This window comes from Castor canadensis, chromosome 9, assembly GCF_047511655.1.
Source record: "Castor canadensis chromosome 9, mCasCan1.hap1v2, whole genome shotgun sequence".
Lineage (NCBI taxonomy): Eukaryota > Metazoa > Chordata > Mammalia > Rodentia > Castoridae > Castor > Castor canadensis.
This window is the reverse complement of record NC_133394.1, coordinates 36,964,029-36,985,816: the sequence shown is the minus strand read 5'-3', so window position 1 is coordinate 36,985,816 and position 21,788 is coordinate 36,964,029. Positions and strand designations below refer to the sequence as shown.

The 21,788-nt window shown below is 35.8% G+C and overlaps 2 pseudogenes; both read right to left on the bottom strand.

Annotated features, from left to right (window-relative positions):
* Window positions 1–19,511: 19,511 nt before the first annotated feature.
* Window positions 19,512–20,643, bottom strand: LOC109701806 (actin-related protein 2-like; annotated as a pseudogene).
* Window positions 20,644–21,116: 473 nt separating this feature from the next.
* LOC141411213 (small nucleolar RNA SNORA73 family) lies at window positions 21,117–21,289 on the bottom strand (annotated as a pseudogene).
* Between the last annotated feature and the right edge of the window lie 499 nt (window positions 21,290–21,788).

Here is a 21,788-nt window from a genome sequence, read left to right as displayed (position 1 = left end):
ATTAAAGCATTGACTGAGTTGAGAAAAGTGAATTAAAATATAACTCTGAAAAAAAACTCAGGATGTTGAAAATGGAGAGTAGTGTGTTGTTAGAGCCAGCAGTGGGATCGTACCTGTGTGATTTGTTATCTGGCTTTGTGAGAAAGTGCCAAGGAACTGAGACAAAGGTCTCAGGACCAGACCATGCCTGTGTGATTTGGTATCTGGCCTTGTGAGAAAGCTCCAAGAAACTAGATGTACAGAAAAACAACAGTGCTCAAGGTTCCCCAGACGGCTTCCTGTCCTTCAGATATAAATAAGAAGGTTATACTGACCGTGTGCTTCTCCTGCCTCTCTGTTCCCATTTTAAAAGAGACATAACAAAGAGTTAATTTTAACTGTGCTTTCTTGTATTATTGTAACTTTGACATGTAATACTTGGCATGCTTTTTCTGATCAAATGCTCTCTGTGAAAAAACAGCTTACAAAAAGCAGAAGTGATCTTCAATAAAGTGGCTATTGAGCACAACTCAATAGTCCCCTCATCTTTTTCAGCTCCGGTCACCCAGGTCCAGCTGACAAACGGCAACAGTGTGTTATAGCTCAATAGGACTCAATGATAAGAAAGTCAGTGAGTTTCAGAGCCAAAGAATGTTTTCTGCTGAAGTAGTTAAGCTATATGACTAAAACCCACCATATCCTTGGTTAGAAAAGTATTAAAATAAAATATTAATAGATTTTCCTTAAATATATATCACATTTTTAAAAGACAAAGCTTGTTTTTACAATTGAATATCACAACATTCTGTAAGCAGTGGATAGTGAAGAACCATCATCTTCTACCTCACCACTTTGAATAAATCTGTTGATTCAGCACAGCCTGAGACGACAATGTCCTGTCCAACTCACTCAATGGGAAAATCCATTTGTCAGGAGACAGGTTAACTGTTGCCTACAGTTAGTGAGAACTCAGGTTTCTCCCTCAACTCTCCCTTAGCCTTAGTCAATTACACACATAATACTACCAAAGAAATGTCTCCTGGGTCTCAGTAGAAAACTGGATTTTGTCTGGAATTCTGTCAATCAAAGACAGTGCTAAGACCCATTATTTGATTTTCTAATTCTGCCATACTCTCTCATTGAATGTTCTCTCATTTTTTTCTCCCTGTTTATTTATTAATTTATTAATTACATGAGTATTGTTAGTATTTACTGAATACATTATGATAGTGGCTAGGCATAAAAGATCAATGAATCATCTGCCTCAATTACTGACAGTACCAAACACAATCAAAATAATTAAGTGCTGTGTGATGGCAGCCCAGGTTGATTTCTGCTGGATGGTTACTGATGTTTCCTATGAAAAGGTGTGTTGAAGAAGGTAAGCGTGAAAGTCATGCAAATCTGGGGGCAACACTCTCCAGAATTTATAAACCTGTGTAAATGCACATAAAAGGTGAACCTGCAAGAAAAAACTGTTGAGGAATTGTTGGTTCTTTCTCCTCAGCCATCCACTTCCTTATTCATACACTGAGCAAATACTCATTTACTCAATTTATGAAACGGCAGCCATCCATAACATGACAGTGTTGTGACAGCATATTTCACTGTGATACTTTGAAAATAAAACAAATGTATATGTAACATTATTAACAAAATCATATGTAGATAGTATCACATACTTACATTAGTATCTACTAAACAGTAGTTGCTTTCTTTCTTTTTATTGCAGTATTATTCAATTTTGTTGACAGACTTCATTTTGGTGTTTTGTTTTGTATTGCTAAAGTTTCCAAATGATTAAAGTCAGTATTTGTGTGATCCCTTTGTGTTTCCAGATGCCATTGCCTTTTCTTTTGCTATTACATTTTAAGCTCACTTGCCTTTAAGATTGTGATATATACATTAATGAAGGTGAATACCAACATGCATCTTTTAGATTTCTTTATTGTCAGTTTAGGTAAGCATTATCTATATTTAAAGAAAAAAGTTATGAAAAATATGAATTTAACCCACTCTTGTATTATTTCTAAAATCAAGCTGTAATATTCCACTACTAATTATGAAGTGGCATGTGAAGTACTTTAATTTCAATCAGATTTAAGATATTAATCTTATTGTTTTTTGAATATTTTATTCTTTATGGAAAATTCATTCATATATAAAGGTATGTATATTTTATCTTTTAAAATTATTAAGATAGGCTTCTCATCCCACTGAATGTTGTTTATCTGGATTAAATTTTTCTGGTACTAATTTTCTCAGACTAATAGGTGTTTTTTTTTAAAAAAAAACTTTACCTATGTATTTTTTTAAATTATTCAGTTGTTCACATGTGTGTACATTGTTTGGGTCATTTCTCCCCTCCTCCCTTGCTTCCAGGCAGAACCTGTTCTGTGCTTTTCTCCAGTTCTCCAGTTCTGAAGAGTAGAAATAAGCAATAACAAAAAAGACATAGTGTTTTAGCTAGTTGAGATAAGGACAGCTATACAGAGATATTCCTAGCATTGCTTTCATGTACAAATGTGTTACAACCCAGGTTAATTCATCTTCCTTTTTTCTTTTTTGTTTTTCTTTTTTTTATTCATATGTGCATACAATGTTTGGGTCATTTCTCCCCACTCCCCATACCTCCACCCTATTTTCCCCATCCCCTCCCTCTCCCCACCACCCCCTCGATACCAACAGAAACTATTTTGCCCTTATCTCTAATTCTGTTGTATAGAGAGTATAAGCAATAATAGGAAGGACCAAGGGTTTTTGCTAGTTGAGATAAGGATAGCTATACAGGGAGTTGACTCACATTGATTTCCTGTGCATGTGTGTTACCTTCTAGGTTAATTCTTCTTGATCTAACCTTCTCTCTAATTCCTGATCCCCTTCTCCTATTGGCCTCAGTTGCTCTACAGTATCTGTTTTAGTTTCTCTGCATTGAGGGCAACAAATGCTATCTAGTTTTTTAGGTATCTTACCTATCCTCTAGTTCCTGATCCCCTTCTCATATTGACTTCTGTTGTTTTAAGGTTTCTATATTAGTTCCTCTGGAGTGGGGACATCAAATGCTACCATGTTTTGTGTTTCTTACCTATCCCCATACCTCCCATATGTGCTCTCCCTTATCATGTGACCCAAGTTAAATGACATTGCTGTATTTGCTCTAGATCTAAAGTCTGCATATGAGTGAGAACATACAATTTTTGGTTTTCTGAGCCTGGCTAACCTCACTCAGAATGATGTTCTCCAGTTCCATCCATTTACTTGCAAATGATAAGATTTCATTCTTCTTCATGGCTAAGTAAAATTCCATTGTGTATAAATACCACATTTTCTTCATTCATCAGTAGTGGGACATCTTGGCTGTTTCCATAGTTTGGCTATTGTGAATAGTGCTTCAATAAACTGGGTGTGCAAGTGCCTCTGGAGTAACCTGTGTCACATTCCTTTGGGTATATCCCCAGGAGTGGGGTTGCTGAATCACATGGCAGATCTATGTTTAAATTTTTAAGAAGCCTCCAAATTTTTTTCAGACTGGTTGCACTAGCTTGTATTCCCACCAACAATGTATGAGGGTTCCTTTTTCCCCTCCATCCTTGCCAACACCTGTTGTTTGTGGTGTTTTTAATGATAGCTATTCTAACAGGGGTGAGGTGGAATCATAGTGTGGTTTTGATTTGCATTTCTTTTATGGCTAGAGATGCTGAGTATTTTTTCATGAGTTTTTTGCCATTTGGATTTCTTCTTTGGAGAAAGTTCTGTTTAGTTCACTTGCCCATTTCTTTATTGGTTCATTGATTTGGGGTGAGTTTAGTTTTTTGAATTCTTTGTATATTATGGTTATCGGTCCTTTGATGTACAGCTGGCAAGTATTTTCTCCCACTCTGTGGGAGGTCTCTTCTGTTTAAAGACCATTTCTTTTGTTGTACAGAAGCTTTTTAGTTTTATGAAGTCCCATTTTTCTGTTCTTTCTCTTAGTTGCTGAGCTACTGGGGTTGTATTGAGGAAAGTCCTTGCCTATACCTATTGCTTCTAGAGTATTTCCTGCTCTTTTCTGTACCAACTTCAGAGTTTTGGGTCTGATATTAAGGTCCTTGATCCATTTTTAGTTGATACTAGTACAGGGTGATAAACATGGATCTAGTTTCAGTTTTCTGCAGACAGCCACTTTTCTCAACATTTGTTGAAGAGGCTGTGTTTTCTTCATTATATATTTTTAGCACCTCCAAAGCTGATTTTTAAGGATAAATTTCAAATGCAGACAAAATTACCTTTCCTTAGTTTCTTTAAAATTGAACTCACAGAATGATCTTTTGAAAATATAACATCTTAAAAATGAATTTTAAAAAGCTTTACAAAGTTTATGAAGGCAAAATTCTTTATTGTAACTGTTTATTTTCATACCCTTTATCCAAAACACCAGCTGTACTATTCACACCAATGAGTTGGTGTCCTTTTGGTGATAATGTACCTGGCTTCCTCCCTTCATACTGTGGAGTCCTCTCTTGTACTTTATGAAGAGAGCAGCTTCTCCAAACCAACGTGAGCACTTTAAAATCAAAGCCAGAGCAGTAGTTCAAACCTTCAATGCAACTTTGGCACTTTTTGGAACTCCTTCATATTTCTGATTTACTTTCTAAATAACAGTTTTCTTTTTCTGAAAACATTGATCAAAATGTTAATTGTGCCATGCTAGATATCCTCTTTTAAATGAAATAAGCCAGATGCAGAAAGACAAAAGCTCTATGTCCTTATATGTGAGATGTAAAAGTTGATTTCATAGAATACTGATTACTGTAAGAGGATAGTTTGATCAAAGCGTGCAAACTATCAGTTTGATTGGAGCTGTAAGTTCAAGAGATCTATTATAAAGCACTGTGGCTATAGCTAATAGTAATTCAAGGTATTCTCAAAGGTTGCTGTAGATTTTAAGTTTTCTCACCACAAAAGTGAGGCATTCACAGGTTAATTAGCTGCATTTTGCCATTTCACAGTGTATATATAGTTTAAAACATGCTGTACATGATGAATATATGGTTTTTCTCATTTAAGATAAACTCCAAAAAAACTATAACAAGGAATTCTTATGTCTTGAGAAGATTTTTTTAATTCTTTACTGTAAAATTTGCGTGATTGTTGTACTGGTTGACTAGGCATATCTGTTAGCCTGCTTTCCATGGATATAACATCTATCTGAGATACTAAACTTAAAAATAAGAAAGGTTTATTTTGATTCATGATTTCAGAGATGCTTTGGGACAGTAATGGTGTGGTACATTATGATGGGATCATGTGGAGGATATCCATTCACTCTTGGTGACTTAAGAAGCAATGAGAAAAAGAAAGGAAGGTGCTGGGTCCCTTTATCCCTTTTAAGGCTCACTGACAATCATCTAACTTCCTTTCACTAGGCCACACTTCTTAAAGTTTCTATCATCCCCAAAAGTGCTAAGGCTAGAGGACCAAGACTTCAGAACATGAGTGTCTAGGGAATATTCAAGATACAAACTATAGTAGAATGTTAATATTGAAAGATGTGAGGAAGAAAATCAATGTAAGGAAAGCCATCTTCATTTACTAAGTACCAATATAATCCACAAAGCAATTGATAAGCACTAAGAAATTTCACTTACAAATTCTCAGATACATGAAGACTCACATTAAGCTGTTTTCACTAATTCTAGCTGTATAAAAATATTGTCACTCCTTTCTTCTGTACTCCATTTCCTTTCAGAAATGCAGAAAAAGAAGGGGCATTCCAAACATGCATTATCAGAGGGTTTCTCTGGAGTCATATCTATGAGTTTGCTCTTAGGATGATTTATACAACTTCAAGCTGCAAGACTGATTTTGTCATTCTGTAACTACAGGTTTATCTTCATTGTTTCTCTGACCCCTTCATGAACTACAAAATGGGACTAAAAACTGAGTCAATCTAAGCAATGGTTTTACTCACAAACAGATGATAGAAGAAGCCATTCAGTCCACAAAACAAAAATATTTTAGAAGAAAAATAGAGAATAAAAAGATGATGTAAAGCATAGCACTTAGAAAGTTTCAAATTACAAATGTAATTGAATGTAGTTTGTGATAATTTTAATTTTTTTGTGAAGAGTTTAAAAAAATCAAGCTATTAGGAATTCTGCAAGAGCAGCCTAATGTGATCAGTATCTAGGATGTTGGCAAGAATTTATTTGTTCATTGGCACACAGTGATGAAGTTGCAGGTGGACAAGGATAGGTCTCTACTAGAGAAGTGGCTCAAAGGTTGCATTTATGCTAACCGGCCTGCTCTGTTTCAAAGACTTTTCAACTTGAATGTAGATTTCCTCCAACTCCTGTCCTCTTAGTTTTTGAACTGTCACTCAAATGACTTCATCTATACCTCAAACCAAGGCTCTGACTTTCATGTTCCCATCCTCAACCTGGTCCTTTTGGATCATTACAAATCTTCTGATACTCATTCCTATTGCTGTTGCAACAAATTACCACCTGATTGGTGCTGCAAGCAATGCACATGTATTACCTCACAGTTCTGGGAAACAAGTGAAATTCACTGAAACCATGGGTCTCAGATGGACTGCATTTCTTCTGGAAGCTCTACATAAGAATGTATTCTTTGCACCTTCAAACTTGTAGATGTCAACTGCTTTCCTTTACATGTGGTCTTCATTTGTTTTTAAAGCCAGTTCAGGCAGATAAAGTCCATCTGGTCACTTCTCTTCTGCCTCCATTTTTCCCTTATAAGATCCCTCATGACTACATTGAGGTCACGCAAACAAGCCAGGATAGTCTTCCTATCATAAAGTCATTTCAAAATTCATTTGGTTACACTAGAAACCTTGATTCTGCTTTGCCATGAAAGGTAATACATTCACAGATCCTACAGATTAGAGCATGTACAACTTCAGGTTCCATTTTTCTTCTTACCAAAGCTTATTTTATCATGTATACACATCTCCCTTTCTTATTACCATTTACTTTTCTCTATCTCATCCATTGTAGCATCTCAAGTTCAGTGATATTTTGATCTCCTAGAATCAACAAATTGATATTGGGAGATTTTTACTGCTTATATTACCCTCAAGTCTTATTACCCATCTTAAATTTCAAGTCCAGTAATCCTTATCATTTCTAAAATAAATACCCAAGATTCCTTGTCTATCTTCTCTTTAATTGTAATCTTTTGACAAAATACTGAATCTGATTATATCTCTCTTTTTAATCTTTAACTTTTTGAATGCAGCTGATTGTAGCAGGTGAAATTCTCACACTATTTTCACTTGAAACTCATGAGTGATAGCTACATTTTCCTGTGTATTTACTATACAATTGTCCTACACAATTTATTTGAAATTTCTCCTGTCTCTTCAAATGCTCAAAATTTTCACTTATGGATGTGGCTCATGTGGTAGAACACCTGTTTAGCAAGTGTGAGGCCCTGAGTTCAAACCCCAGTACTGCCCCAAAATTTAAGTTATGGGTTGGAGATGTAGCTCAGTGACATAGCATTTTGCTAGCATGCATGAGACCCTGGGTCAATCCCCAGCATGGTAAAAAATATAAATAAATATAAATAAGTCAGTATTTTCTTCCAGGAAGTAGAAAGCATCAGAAGAGACCATCCACTAGCTCCCACCATCTTATCTACTATCCACACATGCACTGCCTTCCCTTTTATTGCAAGAGAGAAACTTTTTGTGTTGCTATCAAAGGCTAAGTCCTCCATTCACCAATAGATCATTTCCTCCCCCTCTCTCTCACCCCAGGACATCACTCCACTTAATTTTCTTATTCCTCCCCTATATCATAATTTTCCTTCTCAATTTAGTCTTTTCTCTGAGTCTTCAAATATACTGCTATAGACCATCTTAAAATAATAAATATGTTTTGTCCATGCTCCACTTAGAATTCTAGTTTCGTTTCTGTAATCAAAACAACTTCTCAACAGTGCTGTCTGTCTTCAAATTCTCAAATGTATCTTCTACTCTTAATTTCAGTCAAAATGGACTTTTAAAAGCTATTACCCAACAAAAATTGTTATTCTTAATGTCACACATGACCTGTGGTATGTCCTTATATATATGTTTACATAGTTTGCATCATATTCATCCTCCTACCTCTTTCCCTGCCACCTCTCACTGGTGCCAAATCCCACATTCCCCTGGGCAAAACCTGTACTTCCCTCCTGTTCTCCAATTTTGTAGAATAAGAAACATAAAAGATAAAAGGAGAAACATGGCATTTTCACTACTTTGAGCTAACAGTAGCTACACAGGGAGATTCCTTGTGTTGTTTTCATGCATATATGTATTACAACCCCAATTGTTTCATCTTGACAAGTCCTCTTAACTCCTCTTTAGTCCCCTTCCCATGGTGGACCCAGTCAGTTTAACATTTCTATATTCTTTCCTGTACAGTGAGCACATCAACCACATACAAGTTTTGGTTTCTTTCCCTTGCCCTATTCCCCCTGTGGGCAACCTCCTTTTAGTGACCTGTGTCCCATAATATTTCTGCATTTGTTTTACGTCTATAATCTGCATATGAGGGAGAACATGTGACTTTTGGTCTTGTGAGCCTGACTAACTTCACATAAGATGATGTTCTCCAGTTCCGTCCATTTACCTGCAAATGACAACATTTCATTCTTTTTGGCTAATAGTCCATTGGGTATAAATGCCACATATACTCATTCCATTAATCAACAGTGGGGCATCTTGACTGTTTCCATGGCTTAGCTATTGTGAATAGTGCTGCAATAAACATGGGTGTGCAAGTGCCTTTGTTATAACCTGACTTACATTCCTTTGTCTATATCCCAAGGAGTAGAATTGCTAGATCATATGGCAGATCTATTTTTAGTTCTTTAAGGAGCCTCTGTACTGCTTTCTATAGTGGTTGTATGACCTTACATCGTATAGCAGTATATGAGAAATTTTTTTTCCCTGCATCCTCACCAACACTTTTTGCTGCTGGTATCCTTGATGGCATTTTATTCTAACAGGAGTGAGATGGAATCTTAGTGTGGTTTTGATTTGCATTTCCTTTATGTCCAGGGATGGTGTGCATTTTTTCTTTTATTGTTTGGCCATTTGGACTTCATCCTTTGAAAAAATTCTGTTCACTTCTGTTGCCCATTTCTTTATTGGGTCATTGATTTTTTGGGAGTTTAGTTTTTTGAGCTCCCTGTATATTCTGGTTATCAGTCCCTTGTCTGATATATAGCTAGCAAAGGTTTTCTCTCATTCTGTGGGTGGCCTCTTCAATTTAGAGACAAGTTTTTTTTGTTGTGCAGAAGCTTTCTAATTTCATGTAGTCCCATTTGTCAGTCTTAGTTGCTGAGCCACATGAGTTCAACTGAGGAAGTACTTGCCTATGCCTGTTGCTTCCAATGTATTTCATGCTCTTTCTTGTACTAGCTTCAAGGTTTCAGGTATGATATTAAGGCCCTTAATCCACTTTCAGTGGATACTTGTACAGGTTGACAAACATGGACATAGTTTCAGTTTTCTGTTGGCAGATAGCTTAATTCTTCTTTCTTAATCTCCTTATCATGGTCCTTCTTCAATTTTCTGAAATGGAAATTGTGGAGAAACTTGAAACTTTGTCATTGGATCTCTTCTTTTCTGCAAAATTACTCTCATGAAGAGTGAATTCATTTACTTTCTTGGTTTATGCAGTAAATGTGCTGAAAAATTACAACCTTTTATTCTTCCTGACCTTTTCTCTGAACTCTAGATGACTGTACTCAGTGGTCTCCTGACAATTCTATTTTGGGGCCAAAACATGTCCAAAATAGAAGGACTCACTTTCTTCTCAAATCCAACCCCAACCATAGTACTCCTCATCTCAATTTAGGTAGTTTATTCTCCACTTACTCAAAGTCAAAAACATTCAGGTCATCCTCAATGTCTCTCTTTTTCTTACACTTATACATGCAATTTGCCAACAAATACATTTTGTTCTACTTACAAAATAAAGCCATATTCCAAACCAAACAATTTATGCCACTTCACACAATAAAATCCACTTGCATCATCTCCTCTTTATTAGCATAAAATCTGGTTAACAAAAAATAAACAAGTATACCTTTGTTTAAAGTCATAGTTGTGGAGCCTACAAGTGATGAGGATGGAACGTATTTAGAATGTGTGTGAAATTATTACCTGTTGCAACTCCTTTTCTCATGCATTTAAATATATTCAGAAATGTAGATACAAATCCAAAACTGAAAAAGGAAGTAAACTGTGTTTCAAAATTGCAACATGTGTTTGAGACTATAGCTCTAAAACATCAGTACAGAGCTAAACCATATAAGTTTACCAATGAGGAATGTCAAATGCTGGCTTTACCAAAACACCACCAAAATAACCTATTGATGGGACAAGCATGAATTTATTGCTTATCTGGTAAGGTAAGACACTACTTTGACAAAATAATTCTCATCTCAAAGGCAAAGTTTGGATATTCATGAGGTATATGGGGTCATTCAATGTGGGAACAAGTAAGACATGATTAGCATGGGGTGAAAGTCATGATGACCTAGTTTAAGGCGATTAAAAACAGCAGGATAAGCAGTTTGAGAGAAGGATTTCAAAGAATATTACAAAGGAAAAGTCAACTGACATTACCTCTTTCCAAGTCTATTATGTTGTTGTCTCTTGTGAAGGCACTAAACAGATAATAAAATCACTTGTAGTTCTTTTTATTTAATTGGAATGAATTACCTAGACTATTAAGTGCTACTGTGGTGTAGACAGTAAACTGTGTGCAGAAGGTTATAAGTCCTCTGGAAACATGCTCACATATATTAGGATCCAAGGTCCAGTTGGTTGCAGAATCAGATTCAGGAGTCCAAGTCTTCTGAAGCATTACATTGAGATTCTATTCTCCTACAGTATATTCTTAATTGCATTCTCATACACAGAAGAGACTGTATGATATACAATATCAAGGTTAGTTGGCTACAAAGAAAATGTAAGTATGGATATGGGAAACAATCAGTTGTGAGAGAGACTATAGAGAGGACTGGAGTGAATGGACATTGAATAAGGATAATTGCATTAAAGAAAATATTGAGGCATATCATCATTTAAACAACAAGTACAGAAACTAGAGAAAGAATATTGAAGGCTGTAAGAGAGAAAAATCAAATAACATACAAAGTTAAACCTATCAAAATGACAGCAGACTTCTCAACAGAAACATTAAAAGCAAGAAGAGCTTGGGGTGAGATCTTCTGGGCACTGAATGAAAATAACTTCAACCCCAGGATACTCTACCCAGCAAAACTATTATTCAAACTAGATGGAGCAATAAAAGTCTTCCACAGTAAGCAGAAACTAAAACAATATGTGACCACAAAGCCACCACTACAAAAGATTCTTCAAGGGATTCTGCACACAGAAAGTGAAACCCAACATAACCATGAAAGGGCAGGCAGCACTAAACTACAGGAAAAGAAAAAGCAAGAAAGTAGAGAGTAACCTCAACTTAGGTACACACAATCAAACCTTCAAACAACTAAGACAACTAAATGAAAGGAATCACCACACACCTATCAGTACTAACACTTAAGGACTTAATTCCCCCAACAAAAGGCACCGTTTGAAGAATTCGATTAAAAAGGAAGATCCATAAATTTGTTGCTTACAGGAGACCCATCTCACTGACAGAAATAAGCATAGGATTAGGATGAAAGGCTGGAAGCAGATTTACCAAGCCAATGGCCCCTGAAAACAGGCAGGAATAGCAATACTTATTTCTGACAAGGCAAACTTCAAACCTACATTGATCAAATGAGATAAAGAAGGACATTCCATACTACTAAAAGGGGAAATAGACCAAAAGGAAATAACAATTATCAACCGATATGCACCCAATGTAAATGTACCCAGTTTCATCAAACATACCCTGAAAGACCTAAAAGTATATATTAACTCCAACACAGTGGTTGTGGGAGACTTTAACACCCCATTATCATCAATAGATAGGTCATCCAAACAAGAAATCAATAAAGAAATCCTAGATCTAAAATATACAATAGATCAAATGGACCTACTTGATGTCTTCAGAACATTTCATTCAACAACTTCTACACAATATACATTCTTCTCAGCAGCCCATGGAACCTTCTCCAAAACAGAGCATATCCTAGGGCACAAAGCAAGCATCAGCAAATATAAGAAAATAGAAATTTTACCATGCATTCTATCTGATCACAATGAAATAACACTAGAACTCAACAACAAAAGTAAAGACAAAAAACATGCAAACAGCTGGAAACTGAATAACTCATTGCTTAATGAATAATGGGTCATTGATGAAATAAAAGAGGAAATTCAAAAGTTCCTGGAAGTCAATGAAAATGAAAACACAACCTACTAGAACCTATTGGACACAGCAAAGGCATTCCTGAGAGGAAAGTTTATAGCCATGAGTGCATGTATTAAAAGACTGTAAGATCCCAAATCAATGACTTAATGATACATCTCAAACTCCCAGAAAAACAAGAACAAGCAAATCCCAAATCAAAGAGGAGAGAAATACTAAAACTAAGAGCTGAAATCAATGAAATAGAAACGAAAAAAAAAACCATACAAAGAATTAATGAAACAAAAAGTTGATTCCTTGAAAAAATAAACAAGATTAACAGACCCCTGGCAAACCTGACCAAAATGAGGAGAGAAAGAACCCAAATAAGTAGAATCAGGAATGCAAAAGGGGAGATAACAACAAACACCATCCAAGTCCAGGAAATCATCAGAGACTACTTTGAGAATCTATATTCAAAGAATTTCGAAGATCTTAAAGAAATGGACAGATTTCTAGATACATATGATCATCCCACACTGAACCAAGAGGATATTAATCACCAGAATAGATCTATAACACAAAATGAAATTGAAGCAGCAACCAAAAGTCTCCCCAAAAAGAAAAGTCCAGGACGTGATGGATTCTCTGCTAAATTCTATCAGACATTTAAAGAAGAACTGATACCAACCGTCCTTAAACTGTTCCATGAAATAGAAAGGGAAGGAAAACTGCCTAAAACATTTTATGAAGCCAGTATTACACATATTCCAAAACCTGGCAAAGTCTCCTCCAAAAAGGAGAACTATAGGCCAATCTCCTTAATGAACATTGATGCAAAAATCCTCAATAAAATAATGGCAAACCAAATTCAACAACACATCAAAAAAATCATTCCCCACAACCAAGTAGGCTTCATCCCAGGAATGCAGGGGTGGTTCAACATACAAAAATCAATAAACGTAATAAACCACATTAATAGAAGCAAAGACAAAAACCACTTGATCATCTTAATAGATGCAGAAAAAGCCTTTGATAAGATCCAACACAATTTCATGACAAAAGCTCTAAGAAAACTAGGAATAGAAGGAATGTACCTCAACATTATAAAAGCTATATATGACAAACCTACAGCCAGCTTTATACTTAATGGAGAAAAACTGAAACCATTCCCTCTAATATCAGGAACTAGTCAAGAATGCCCACTATCTCCACTCCTATTCAACATAGTACTGGAATTCCTAGCCAGAGCAATTAGGCAAGAAGAAGGAATAAAAGGAATACAAATAAGTAAAGAAACTGTCAAAATATCCCTATTTGCAGAGGACATGATCCTATACCTTAAAGACCCAAAAAACTTTACTCAAAAGATCCTAGACACCATCCGTAGCTATAGCAAGGTAGCAGGTTATAAAATCAACATAGAAAAATTATTAGCATTTCTATACACTAATAATGAACAAGCTGAGAAAGAATATATGAAAACAATTCTATTTACAATAGCCTCAAAAAAGATCAAACACCTAGGTGTTAACCTAACAAAGGATGTGAACGACTTTTACACAGAAAACTATACACCTCTGAAGAAAGAGATGAGGAAGACTATAGAAAGTGGAGAGATCTCCCATGCTCATGGATTGGTAGAATCAACATAGTAAAAATGTCAATACTCCCAAAAGTAATCTACATGTTTAATGCAATTCCCATCAAAATTCCAATGACATTCATTAAAGAGATTGAAAAATCTACTGTTAAATTTATATGGAAACACAAGAGGCCACAAATAGCCAAGGCAATTCTCAGTCAAAAGAACAACGCTGGAGGTATCACAATACCTGACTTCAAACTGTATTACAAAGCAACAACAATAAAAACAGCATAGTACTGGCTCAAAAACATACATGAAGACCAGTGGAATGGAATAGAGTACCCAGATATGAAACTGCACAACTATAACCAACTTATCTTTGACAAAGGTGCTAAAAATATACGATGGAGAAATAGCAGCCTCTTCAACAAAAACTGCTGGGAAAACTGGTTAGCAGTCTGCAAAAAACTGAAACTTGATCCATGTATATCACCCTATACCAATATTAACTCAAAATGGATCAAGGATCTTAATATCAGACCCCAAACTCTAAAGTTGGTACAGGAAAGAGTAGGAAATACTCTGGAATTAATAGGTATAGGTAAGAACTTTCTCAATGGAACCCCAGCAGCACAGCAACTAAGAGATAGTATAGATAAATGGGATCTCATAAAACTAAAAAGCTTCTGCTCAACAAAAGAAATGGTATCTAAACTGAAGAGAACACACAGAGAGTAGGAGAAAATATTTGCCAGCTACACATCAGACAAAGGACTGATAACCAGAATATATAGGGAACTTAAAAAACTAAATTCTCCCAAAATTAATGAAACAATAAAGAAATGGGAAAGTGAACTAAACAGAAATTTCTCAAAAGAAGAAATTCAAATAGCCAAAAAACACATGAAAAAATGTTCACCATCTCTAGCCATAAAGGAAATGCAAATTAAAACCACACTAAGATTCCACCTCACCCCTGTTAGAATAGCCATCATTAGCAACACCACTAACAACAGGTGTTGGCAAGGATGTGGGGAAAAAGGAACCCTCTTACACTGTTGGTGGGAATGCAAACTAGTACAACCACTCTGAAAAAAATTTGGAGGCTACTTAAAACCTAGACATTGATCTACCATATGATCCAGCAATACCACTCTTGGGGATGTACCCAAAAGACTGTGACACAGGTTACTCCAGAGGCACCTGCACACCCATGTTTATTGCAGCACTATTCACAATAGCCAAGTTATGGAAACAACCAAGATGCTGCACTACTGATGAATGGATCAAGAAAATGTGGTATTTAGACACAATGGAATTTTATGCAGCCATGAAGAAGAACGAAATGTTATCATTCTCAGGTAAATGGATGGAATTGGAGAACATCATTCTGAGTGAGGTTAGCCTGGCCCAAAAGACCAAAAATCATATGTTCTCCCTCATTTGTAGACCTTAGATCAAGAGCAAACACAACAAGGGGATTGGACTTTGAGCACATGATAAAGCAAGAGCACACAAGGGCGATATGAGGATAGGTAAGACATCTAAAAAACTAGATAGCATTCGTTGCCCTCAATGCAGAGAAACTAAAGCAGATACCTTAAAGCAACTAAGGCCAATAGGAGAAGGGGACCAGGAACTAGAGAAAAGGTTAGATGAAGAAGAAGTAACCTAGAAGGTAACACACATGCACAAGAAATCAATGTGAGTCAACTCCCTGTATAGCTGTCCTTATCTCAACTAGCAAAAACCCTTGGTCCTTCCTATTACTGCTTATACTCTCTCTTCAACAAAATTAGAGATAAGGGCAAAATAGTTTCTACCAGGTATCAAGGGGGTGGGGGACAGAGGAAGGGCGTGGAGGGAGGGGGGAGAAATGACCCAAACATTGTATGCACATATAAATAAAAAAAGAAAATATTGAAATCATGATCCCATAGCAAAATGTGTGACTCCAAATTTATGGATATCCTATACATCAGTCAAATATGTTACTTCATGTGCATACCTCTACACTTTAACGTGTGTAGATTACAAAAAAAATGACAAAAACTATGCCTTTTAAAATATACATTTATCAAGGAAAAATCTATTCAAAAGAACATATATATATCCTATGCATTAAGGTAAACATTTTTTGAAAACCTCTTTGATTTGATAAAAATGAATGCAAAATAATAATTATTCATACATATTCACAAACATTAATTGCTATCTTTATCCTAATGTTAATAAATGACAAACATTTTTCTGGAACATACATTTTTAATAGGTATTTTATTTTTGTATATTTTTGGAAATTACCTGAAATGATCTTTACAGTTGCATTTTTTAATTAATACATTCTAATTATTCACAGCTTCAATGATCTCATCCTTTCAGGACCACATTATTTTAAAGAATATTCTGTCTGTGGTTGTTAGCAGGCCTTCTATATACATGATCTCTATTTTATTTTTTAAGTGAATTGTATAATACATTGAGGTATGGATTTGGCTTATTTCAGAGTACTTTTGCTTCAAAACTTCTTCTTTAAGACAAGCTTTCTCTACTTGAGATAATTTTAACTGTGTCTAAGCATGCTATAAAATGGTAGAACACAATTTTATCCCATTCCAATATAGAACAAAAATTGGCCAATGAAATGAAAACTACAAACTTCTTCCTGTAATTCATGATATTCCAAAGAATAATTACATAATATTAAAATTAATTTTATGAATCTTTTTAGAGCACATAATTTATGTATCACCACTGTTGCCTTTATAGATTTCAATTTCAATGTTTTTTTCTATTTGCAATTCTTTTTTCTTTTAAAATGATTTTAATTTCTGAGGGACTCATAGCTGAGAACTCCAACTAAACATAATACCTCCCAAATTCCAAATTATCAAATGCATTATTTCACTTTAGAATAGGAAACTATAAAGTGGAATTTCTAAATTATTACATATATAAGTACACCATTTTAACTGTCAAAAAATTCTATATTCAAGGTACAAATGATAAATGCTTCACTGTTGTATTAAGAGTCCATTCCATTCTTTGGTTTTTTTTACCAACATACTGTAAAATCATGACCAAAGGCCAAGTGTCAACCCATTTATCTGAACTGAGCAGTCAGTAGGTACTGTTCCTACATACAGTTTGTGTCCTGTAACAATCCCAGGACACAAAAGGTTGGGATATTTCTGAGAACATAATTTAGGAAACTTGAGAACTCCTAAGTGATTCTGACAGCCTTGTACTCAGGATCTAGAAGACTTATTCATGGGCTATTCATGTGTACTGAAGCATGTCCAGCATGCACACAAACTTTTTTATTTGTTCAAAAAAAAAGAAAATACTTAATAGTAACAGAAGCTACATAACTAAAGCTAATCTTTTGCTGATTATATAATAAACTAATTTTTAAGAGACTCTCAAGCCAGTTTCTGATTTGTCTTCCAAAAAATTAAAGCCATTTCTTTCAAATCCATTATTAGAAAAGAATATTTTGAAATGAAGGAAAACATTTTCCCCCAAATCAACACTTTGTATTTAGTGAGATACAGTTTCTCATTATTTTATTTTTCAAATTTAGAAAGAACTCCCATTTGGGTGCTAACTGATATTTTCTCAGACAGCAAGCAGTGACAACTGGACTCATAAGTAGGGTTTACTGACACTGGCAGGAAGGTTTGCCAATATTTACAAAATTCCAGCCACTCTTCTTTCAAGTATGAAAGATGGCTACAAATTAGCAGTTATGATTAGTTTTCAGTAAAAATGCATATTTAAATCTTGATTGCTTTTGGCCAACATTTTAAATACTCAAATTTTATTCCACTTCCAGGTCTCAAATCTAAACAAACAAACAAAAATGAAAATGATTCAACTGGCATCAAGTCCCATATTCCAATGTCATTTTTAACACAACAATTATGACCTACTGCCAGTAATTATGTACATGCATCTGCATGTTTTATTAAACAAGCACTGATCAGTTACATAAAAGAGTAATTTGCAAGAATGGTGCTTAGCACTGGGTTACTACGTTAATGCTTCTGAAATAAATAGAAATATTTAGAAAACACCAGTTCTCAAACACTTTTTTATCTGTAATTCAAATTTTAAAAAGTGTTTTTAAAAGTTACTTTTCCATTGATAGATTCTACATTTGCTTATCATATAGAATCAGTTCCAGACAGATCAAAAGAAAATTTGCCAATTCAAAGTACTGTAAATAAGGTTCATCCTATGTACCCTGGAGCAGAAAACCTCAAAAATCACAATCAAGAGACCACCCACTCCCTCCACCACACAAAACCTACCCAAAACACTTAAGTTCTGAGCTTAATATTTCACTAAGATGTTAATAGGAGAAGCTTTAAAGTATGTAAAGTTACAGCAGTATCTGTTGAAAGTACAGCTACAGAGAAAATACCCTAAAGAGTTCAAGGGCTGCCCACCCATCCCTTACCACCCCCCCACCCAGTAATATGTAAAAGCTCCTGTGGAAGTTTTTTCTTATGCTAATAGAGGCATACCACCTACTGTGCTAAAGACTAAACTAGCAGCATTAGAGCAGTAAAGTGAAAATAGGAAGCCTACAGGAGAGATCTAAATGCTTACTTAGAGGAAACAAAGCAGCAAGACAGGACCCTTTGCCCTCCAGTTGCTTGTAGGGAAGTGGTTGCATTAAATAGCCAGATTTACCCACATTAACAAAAATTCAACAAAGCTTTCCCAATACAACAGAATAAAACTTGACCTTTCCAGTCAAAGGGCACAGAGAGGACTGTTTCACATCCTGAAGTTGAATGAGTTCAAAGATTGGCAATAAAGGAAAAAAGAAAGCGTTAGGGGTGTGATGGAAACAAACCTTGCAGTTTATCGCATTGTCACACCAAGTTTCTCCATCACGCAGGCAGACACCCTTTTCTTGGTACTCTTGTTGGGTCATCCAAAAGTTGTCTTTGTCTTTCTGTTGGGGTACTTTAACTTGCAGCCCACCTAGCCTAAAAATCAGCTATAACTGGCATGACCCTTGGGTAACCTTGTAAAGAGGAAGATAGCCTTGAAACAAGGTTGTAAAACATGGTAAGCTCTCAATTAAAAGCTGTAACCTTGGACAGAGCTGTGAGGAATTGCCCATTAGAGCCATGCAAAAGTTTGGGACCGAGATGAAAGGCACCATGCAGAGATAAGCACCCATTCCTGCCTTTCTTTGTCTCCACATGTAAATAAACTTTCCAAAACAGGACTCCCCTGCTGTTCTTATCTAAACCTTAGGTTTCTATTCCACTACTAGCCCCTAATTTATGGGAGAATGCATTCCTTGTAACCTGATAAGTAAACCTCTGGTGTTTCCCCAGTTCCCAATAAATAATATTACCCCACCACCAGGATGTGGGCAAGATCAGGAAAATGTGACCCCAGGGGCATGAGGAATTCCTATGTGATGATGATTGATGCTTTAAAGAGTATAAGACCTGCTTAAACTTTGCTTTCAGGGTCCTTATTGAAACATGCTGCGTCAGGCGGATGCTCGGACCCTAGCTAGCTAGAAAATAAACCTCGCTTTGTGACTTCCTTTGTCTCAAGTGTCCTTTGTCCTCTCAGAAGGTGGCCAGCCTCATACCCTAACATTCCATGATGTTGGCCAGGACTGCACCACCCAGGAATACCATGTGCTTTCTGCTGGGTGGGTCTTCAATTCGGATCTTAAATTTAGAAAATTTTTCCACATCTCCTTTTAAAACTCGTTCTAAGTAAAGCTGTTTAAGTTCTTGCTCTAACCTTGAGGGCAGGCCAGGATACATAGTACATCCTCCAAAAAGCACAATGTGTTTATAGAATTCAGATCTGGTATCAATGTCAGCCACCTGGATTGTGTTAAAAAGCAACTCAGCAACACCAGCTCCCTCGACATTGATCAAGTGAGGCTGAAATAAAGCTTCTGGTGCTTTGAATCTCTCTCCCCCAACTTTAATAATTCATCCATCTGGGAGTGTGTAAGATTCAACTTATACTGTGGTTTCTAAGGCCAGTTTCTGCTCTTGCTCAATATTGTATCCCACATAACACAGTTTTTCTTTAATCATGCGAACTGTTTCAAAATCAGCAGAATGGTTGAATGCATATCCTCGCAACAGAAGCAGCTTAATAAGGTATCTGGTAATATCCCTCCCAGCAATATCCAGTCTCCTGGTTAGATGAGGGAGAGAAAAGCCTTCATACACTGGGCAAATGTGCATCATGCCATCTCCAGAGTCCACCACCACACCAGTCAATAAACCTTGAGCATACAAAGTCAGAACTGCCTGGATGGCTACATACACACCAGAAAACTGGTAAGTTTCAAACATTACCTCTACAATCTTCTCTCTGTTTTTAGTTGGATTCATAGGAGGTTCTGTGAGTAAGATTTTCCAATTTCTGGTATCTATGTTAAATTTCTCTGGTCCAAATGTATAGTCCCATAAGTGTTTCATGTCATCCCAATTTCATACTATGCCATTCTCCATTGGGTAGTTAACTTCTAACATTGAGCGGAGCTCACTTGTCTCATCACCAACCATTAGGTCCTTGATTTCAATGTTTCCCACTTTGGTGTTTGATCTGATAATAGGTCTTCCAACCAAAGCTGGGAAGATGTGTTCTGGAAAGTTAGAGCCTGCATATCCACATTTCACAAACCTGGTGCCATTGTCGCACACCACCACCTTCCTGCCCTGGCTGTCCATCTTCTGCCCTGGGAAGAGCTGCCGCTGTCACACAACCCACAGCCACTGCCACCCATCCCTTTGCTGCTTCCTCCTACTCCCTCTTCGCAGCCCCTCCCTCGGCCCAACTTTCTCCCTCAACTGGCTTCTATTTGCAATTTTTGATGTTAATAATTATGTCAATAAATCTTGAATATGAGGACTTGTAGCCATCCATTTTGGACTAGTTTATCAAAGTTTTCTACATACATTAAGAAAGGAATTAAACAAAATGTGTAGAAATGATTCATTAAAAAATTTTCTATCATTAAAGGACATTTAGATTCATTTATTAATTACTAGTTCTTAAAAGGTCAGAACATTTCTAAATTATGACTACTGATTAGAGGCAGTAAAGAAAGCACATATTGCTCTGCCTACATGTATATATATATATATATCGATATATTATATACAAATACATTCCCTATTAGCTTTCTTTTTTCTTTTTTAATTTACATTAAAACTAAAACAAAAATTTTAAAACTCATAAGACTAACTTTCCTGCATGGTTTTTCTCCTCAGTCATGGCCTACAGGACTCTGAGAAGTTGTAGAAATGTGTAGGCACTGACTCTAGGTCCAGCTTCTTTTCCAACATTGTGGAAAGGGACTATGCATTATGGGTCAGAGCCCAGGGAGAGTGACATCTCTGGGTATTCATGTTGGATTAGCTTTTTTACAAAAACATAATAGTTCAATCACTCCAGCTGTGAACTTTCATAAATATTTTAAAAATACAAAATGTCATTTTCTCTTTTGTGTCCTGCATTGGAAAAAAAAAAGTAGAGTTTGTTTGGAATCAGTCTTGAGTAATGTATGTCCTGCAATTAACTTCAGGTACATTTCAATTCAATCTTTAACTTGTTTAGTTAAGATGGTGTTTTCACCATGATGCTTTGTTCTGCCACAATTTGCACTTTTAATTTGCAAAATTGACTATTTTTTATCATTATACTGAGATTTAATCAGTTTTCCAAAATAACAGTTACAATGATGTCAAATGACATGTTACCTTCCAGTAATTTTGTTGTGATTACAGGAATTGGTAGAAAACGATTCATACTGTCATTGACTTTAAGCTTTCTGATTTATATCTGAAGGCATTATCTTCAAGTGATATATTCATCCTTTTGAGATAGATTTCTTCTAAAGGGCAAATAGTAAT